We start from the raw sequence: 7,745 nt of genomic DNA, 5'->3' as shown, positions 1-7,745 counted from the left end.
GAAGGGCAGCCGCACTGGTTTATAAACCCAGCCGCGGCTGCTCCTTCGAGTTTCTCTATATAGCAGGCTTCTAGCCTAATTAACTAGGGCGCGCTGCCCTGTGAGCCTGCTGGCCCTTCTGGGCCTGCATTTGCACACCCTAGGTCTGGCAGGCCCACTGGGCAGCGCGCCAACAAATTTTTTATATAGTTTTTTCTTTTCTGCATTATTTATTTTCTTCTATTTATTTTTGAGTAGTTTTTTATGTAGTTTTTTCTTTTCTGCATTATTTATTTTCTTCTATTTATTTTTGAGTAATTTTTTTGTATAGTTATTTTATTTTCTGCATTATTTCTTTTCTTCTATTTATTTTCTTCTGAAAATTGAATGTTGCATACTGAACAATTAGGTAAATGACCGAAAAACAACAAATGATGTCAGAACATGTTGGAAATTGATGACGTCGCTTTGAATGCTGCATACTGAACACAAAAGAACTCCGGAGTTCAAATAAATTTAAAAAACATTGAAGTGGCCGTGTAACAGATGAGTTCTCGTCCGAAACCCTGATACTCCGAAAGAGTATGTCCAATTTGTACACGAAGTGCGTCCAGTTTTTGCCGTGACCCTCTCTACTCTTTCGCGCATGCTATGCGGGTGATATGATGATACCATGTCAAGTTTCAACATTTTCAGGATTCATTTTGTAGTGATTTTCAATTTCACGGTCATTTAGCTCTCTAAACAATTAGTTAAATGACCGAAAAGCAACAAATGATGTTAGAACATGTTGGAAATTGATGACGTCGCTTTGAATGCTGCATACTGAACACAAAAGAAATCCGGAGTTCAAATAAGTTTAAAAAACATTGAAGTGGCCGTGTAACAGATGAGTTCTCGTCCGAAACCCTAATACTCCGAAAGAGTATGTCCAGTTTGTACACGAAGTGCGTCCAGTTTTTGCCGTGACCCTCTCTACTCTTTCGCGCATGCTATGCGGGTGATATGATGATACCATGCCAAGTTTCAACATTTTCAGGATTCACTTTGTAGTGATTTTCAATTTCACGGTCATTTAGCTCTCTAAACAATTAGGTAAATGACCGAAAAACAACAAATGATGTCAGAACATATTGGAAATTGATGACGTCGCTTTGAATGCTGCATACTGAACACAAAAGAAGTCCGGAGTTCAAATAAGTTTAAAAAACATTGAAGTGGCCATGTAATGAATGAGTTCTCGTCTGAAACCCTGATACTCTGAAAGAGTTTGTCCAGTTTGTACACAAAGTGCGTCCAGTTTTTGCCGTGACCATCTCTACTCTTTCGCGCATGCTATGCGGGTGATATGATGATACCATGCCAAGTTTCAACATTTTCAGGATTCATTTTGTAGTGATTTTTAATTTCACGGTCATTTAGCTCTCTAAACAATTAGGTAAATGACCGAAAAACAACAAATGATGTCAGAAAATGTTGGAAATTGATGACGTCGCTTTGAATGCTGGATACTGAACACAAAAGAAGTCCGGAGTTCAAATAAGTTATTAAAAATAAAAAAGAGGTGCAATGCTGGTTAATTTGCTTCAAGCCATTTGGAATAGTGTAGACTGCACTGCACATAGCTCAGTGTAATCTATGCTATTCCGCAAGGCTTGAAGCTAATCAACATGTAGGTGAGCATTGCAACTCTTCGTCATTGTCTGTGCACTCACGGCTTATAAACCGCTCATACTGCCTCTCTCTTGGCGGGGTGGGACTAAAAATCAGCTTACAAAGAAACTCTAGTACCGGTTCATGGCATGAACCGGTACTAAAGGTCTTCATGGGGGCCCCAGACTGACCATAGCCTGACACAGCCTCATTAGTACCGGTTCGTGGCATGAACCGGTACTAAAGGTTACCCATGAACCGGTACTAATGATGTCCGCCCGCCTAGCCGTTGGAACCGGCACTAATGGTCACATTAGTGCCGGCTCAAATTCAAAGCGGCACTAATGTGCTTCACATTTGACCCTTTTTCTACTAGTGCTAGGATACAAGTGTCCTAATAGGACACGACTCCACATCCTATGTAAACAGAATACAACTCATAGTCCAACTGTAACCTACCTTGTACACAATATTCGACACAACTCTAACAAACTCCACCTTGGCGAATATTCTCCACCACCTTGAATTCGTTAATGCGTCAAACTTCCATGTACATTGGACTTGAGCTTATCCCATGAGTACTGCTGCTACTCCAAAAACTCCATATGACTCCACCCGCAACTTGTAGTCCCTCCTTTTCTTGACCACAGTCAACATTCGAGCAAAATTAAATTCCTTGTTACTCTAGTTTGTGCTCCCAACTTCCAGAGCATCAGTCCAACGCCATCACACACTGATCACTAACCTGCGTGAAAGTGAACAACTCACATATTGGGCGTCACACATAAGAGTTACCTGAACTCAACATCACCGCTCCTTTCTTGACCGTCTGTCTGAAACTTGAAGGAATTTCACCATTGCTTGTAATCATCCCAAGTCAAATTCGCAGTTGTCTCACCACATGTATGACCACCAGAGCCCTGGTTCGTCTCCATGCCCCGTGCGTACCGCACGCCTCGTCGCTATTACCGCGTCGAGCCTCCGTTGTCCCGGTTGAGTCTCAAGGGTCGCGAACCCACACCACTCAACCTCCACTGCAGAGTACCACCGATCATCACCGACCGATGACGAGTTTCATGCTTCCATTAGACCACTGGGCTTCAATCCGAACTGCATGTCACTCGCTTTTCCCGCTGAAATAGGCTTCGACTCTCTGAGCTCTTGCGCCGTAACCCCTCAATCAGCATTGAGTGAAGTCCTCCCGACTCCAGCTCCACCTTCAACATGACTCCATGGTAGATGATCAGTCCACCCATCGCGTCCCGTCGACTTCAAACTCACATGCGTACGCCATCTTGAATCAACCCCACGCCATAGTCTCGTCGAAGCCACACAAGCCCTCGGGACCTGCACCACGTGTTTCCACGCCCCAGAAGTCGGTCACAATCAGCAACACGATCCAATGTCGTCATCACCGATCTCACCACCGTATTCTGTACCAACCGACTCGCGTCGATTCGTCAGACTATCTAGTCCGACCCAGCCAAAATTCTTCGACTGCACGACACACTCCAGACTCCTCAAGCCATCATCGTGACCATTACCATCCATACACAAATGTGAATACCAACGAAGAAAACCAAAGCAAAGTCCAGATAGCCTTCCTGTGTGAATATACCAAATCAGATCAACAAAGCTAACTAGCTAAAACTCCTGATTCATCACACGTATGTAGCCGGCCTTTCTTTTTCTTTTCTTTCCCGTGACAACTTCACGATCTGACTAAGCCCATATGTCGTTTTTTTTTCCAAACAAATCACGTGTTAGCTCGGATCCTTTGTCCCAGACTCCCTCCATAGTGCAAGCAGCTGCCTGCATCGGCCACTCCAATCCACCACGGCTGCACAAGGGCCTAGGCCTCCAAGAACGCATTACCAGCCCCATTGGGCCAGCCTGCCACGTCCTAGGCCGTTGCCCACGAGCAACCTTGGCCACACGCAACCGAACTTGTCGACTCGGACAAGCAAGGACTCCTACTACCGCACAAATTCAGCGGGATCCGGCTGGAACAGCTTCCGTATGAACAATTCCTCCTGACAGCTAAACGAACGTAGCAACTCGCCGACACCATAGATTTTCCGATCGGTGCACCCGACCATCGATTTGACGAATTCTTCCACTCCGCTTCTTCCTCTAGATCAACATCCGCACCTTAAATCGAACCTTGCTCATGATACCACCTGTTAGAATAAATCCAAGCCATACCGTCGATCATCCGAGGACCAAGCAATCACATGAGCACGACACCGAGATTTGTTAACGAGGTTCACCGATATGGCTACATCCCCGGGGCTTGACTATGGGCGCTCCTCCCCATGACACCGCTACAATACCGCAACCGGTCACCCTGGACACCGGCACATGCCGCCGGCTTTCCCTGCGTTCCGGTGCTATTATGTTGGCATAGGTTACATCGTGTGTCTACCCCCGCTATATATGAGAGGCCTAGGATACAAGTGTCCTAATAGGACACGACTCCACATCCTATGTAAACACAATACAACTCATAGTCCAACTGTAACCTACCTTGTACACAATATTCGACACAACTCTAACAGGCCCGCTGGGTTGTTCGCGGTTTTGCACAACGTGCCGGTGTTGACTTCTCGGAGACCTTCTCCCCGGTTGTCAAACCTGCCACGATTCATGTTGTTCTTCAGCTTGCCGCATCTCGTCACTGGCCTGTTCATCAGCTCGACATCAACAACGCTTTCCTCTATGGTCATCTTCAGGAGCGTGTTCTCTGTCAGCAGCCTACTAGTTTTGTCGATCCCTCTCGGCCTGATGATGTTTGCCTGCTCTCACGGTCTCTCTATGGTCTGAAGCAGGCGCCCCGTGCGTGGTATCAACGCATTGCAGCATTCCTCACTGCTCTCGGTTTTCGCAGCACCACCTCTGACACGTCGCTGTTTGTGCTTCATCGAGCTGATCATGTCGCCATGCTTCTTCTATATGTTGACGATATTGTCATCACCGCCTCTCAGGCGGACTTACTTCGCGACATCATCGGTCGTCTTGGTTCTGAGTTTCGGCTTAAGGACTTGGGAGCTCTGCACTTCTTCCTCGGCATCAATGTGCGACGTGACACTTCCGGGTTCTTTCTTCATCAAGGACAATATGCTCTTGATCTCCTGGATCGTGCTGGTATGACTGACTGCAAACCTGCTACTACTCCTGCTAAGGCCAGCCGAAGCTCTCTGCCACTGCTGGCCAACCTGCCACAGATGCCGCCCTCTGCTGCAGTATTGTTGGTGCTCTTCAGTACCTCACGCTCACCCGACTAGACATTCAGTTCGCCGTGCAGCAGGTTTGCCTGCACATGCACTCGCCTCGTGATGTTCACTGGTCTTTGGTCAAGCGCATCCTCTGGTACATTCGTGGCACACCGACGTTCGGTCTTCGTCTTCGCGCCTCCGCCTCCACTGAGCTCTTTGCTTACACTAATGCGGATTGGGCCGGATGCCCCGACACTCGACGATCTACGTCCGGATATTGTGTTTTCTTCGGTGACTCTCTCATCTCATGGTCCTCTAAGCGGCAGCCCACCGTCTCCCGCTCGAGTGCTGAGGCCGAGTACCGCGCCGTTGCCAACGTTGTTGCCGAGACATGTTGGTTACGACAACTACTTGGCGAACTTCGGGTCTCCATCCCGAAAGCTACGGTGGTTTTTTGTGATAATGTTTCGGCCACCTATCTCGCGGCGAATCCGGTGCAGCATAAGCGCACCAAGCACATTGAGCTTGATGTGCACTTCGTTTGAGAGAAGGTTCAGTTGGGTCAGCTTCGTGTTCTTCATGTACCGACCATCCAACAGTTTGCCGACATTATGACCAAGGGGCTTCCAACCGCTGCATTCCAGGAGTTCCGTTCCAGTCTTTGCATCGCCGACGCTGACGCTTCGACTGCGGGGGGTGTTGAACGTGACATATTTGTATTGCTTATCCTATCTTCTCTAGCCTTGTATAGATGACTCCTAGAGATATGGTAGGATTAGTTTCCTTGTCACGCAAGACATCATGTGTATATATTATGACCGACTCCCTGGAATACAATTGAGTTGCACCAAATATTCTCTCAACAATCTGAAACAAATGGCTGGCAATCACTTAAGTTAAGAGAAAGAGAGTTTTTTTAACTAAAATTTTCTTGTCTGTGTATTTCATAATTTGTAGAGGGACATTGAGATTTTTGTTTTACTAGTTCTTCCCTTAACCATTAGTAACGGATAGACCTGGACTCTTGGTCTTCTTAATATAATTTCTTCTATTGCTATAGGATGCAATCATGTTGCTTCACATAATATGTCGTTGTAATGGACCCTGGTGCTGATGTGCTCGTCATGTTTTTTGATTGTGTATGGTTTAGATTAATATATCTGGGAAGCTTGGTGTATAGGCAGTATGGAACCACCATGGCTGGGCTGCCAAGCAGAGTTTTTGCCAGGCGTGCCTTCATGGACCACAGCATGAGTTTGGTTCGCAAAGTAGCTCTGCCTCTGCCTTCTCTCCCTGCATGGTGCCTCAGGTAGCCACTTGAATCTGGCGTAGGTGAGCCACTTCGGTTGCTCTCTTCCCTACTTTGTTGCATGCTTTGTGTGCCGATGGTCATCTAACTGTGGTAGCAGTTTGGCATTGCGATGATTTATGGTCCTTTTAGCAAGGCATGTGTAGTGTAGGTGCCATATAATATGTATTTCTTAGATGGTCAGGATGTTTCTTGTCGAACATGGCTCTCGTTTTTAATTCAATTTGGTTACTATTATGATTTCTTAAGCATGTGTATTATGAGTCCTGTGTGTTATGGCCGCTCAGCTATGACCCATGTTCCACCATTGTGGTTCCTTACTGTATGTGTTCTGAGAATTAATAGATAGGATGATCATGTATTATGCTTGCCCCTGCTGTAGGAACCGTTGCTTCTGTCCCATTCTTACAAATTTGCTTGCGGTATTACTGGATATCTTCTTTCCAAACCTGTTGATTTTCTAGATATCTTCCTTGCTTGTTTTTTAGATATTAGCTGCTATTTTGAAGAATCTTATGGTGAAATTGCATTTAAAGGTCAAGGATAGGGAATTAATTCAACTGAATTTGATTAGAAAAATGATGGTGCTATTGGCTACTAGTCTACTGGTTGGGTCCGACATTTACCAAACCTTGTTTTTTTTGGATTTGCTAAAAAGCTATGAGCATTTGTATACTATGGTTATCTTAATGTTTGACGAACCATCTTTATAGTTTCCTATTGAATACTAATAATTTTGGTTTTCACTCACATTTGTAGCATTGTTTCTGGGCAAACCTTCTGGCACGTCGCCGCTGTTCGGCACAAGTTTGGCCGGCGAAGCAGCTCTCCCTGCTCTGGCGCTGACTTTGACGTCTCCCATCCTTCCCCTCCAGTGACCCATTCCTCTTCGGTCCTGACATAGGTTAGTCGTTGGTCCTTTTCTTTGCTATCTCTCATGCTCTATGGCACTTGATACTTGTTGAGGTAGTTGAAACTTGTACAGGCGAATCTTTCCTATCGATGAATTTTTTGCTTGTTTTCTGGATCCCAAATCCTGCTGCTGGCCTGCCGGGGTTTGTTTACGGAGGGAGTACATACATTTTCTGCAAAACTTCCCAGGATACATTACTTTTATCAGTCTTTGGTGTTGTGCGTGCCGGCCATGGAGCCGCTTGTCATCTATGTTGATGCCAGAATTTGGGAATTGCAATTTTTTACTTAGGCTTGCCAAATGATACCGTATTACACGTTTCAACGTCGCTTTTCTGCCCCCTCTGTTTTTAGGTTATATATGGCTATGTCTCAACATGCTACAGTTTGATAACAATCAGTTTTGGGATAAGAACAGTATTATCACTTTTTAGAATTATAGAATGTTGTATAGGGTTCTGAGATTCAGATCATACTAGATACTAGCTTAGCTTCTCTTGTTATTTACATATACAAATATTTGATGGTCTTGGATGAAGAGTAAAGCACGTGCTCTGCTCTTAGATTTGGTGATGACTCAGTTACTAACCCAGCATGGTTTTGGTTCATGTCCTGGTTGTCAAGAACATGGTACTACTAGAGTTGATTTTATATCCTCGTTTCTAGAGTTTGATGAG

The sequence above is a fragment of the Triticum urartu genome, chromosome 4A, assembly GCF_056163025.1.
Source record: "Triticum urartu cultivar PI428250 chromosome 4A, HENAU_Tu73, whole genome shotgun sequence".
Lineage (NCBI taxonomy): Eukaryota > Viridiplantae > Streptophyta > Magnoliopsida > Poales > Poaceae > Triticum > Triticum urartu.
Note: the sequence above shows the minus strand (reverse complement) of the source record.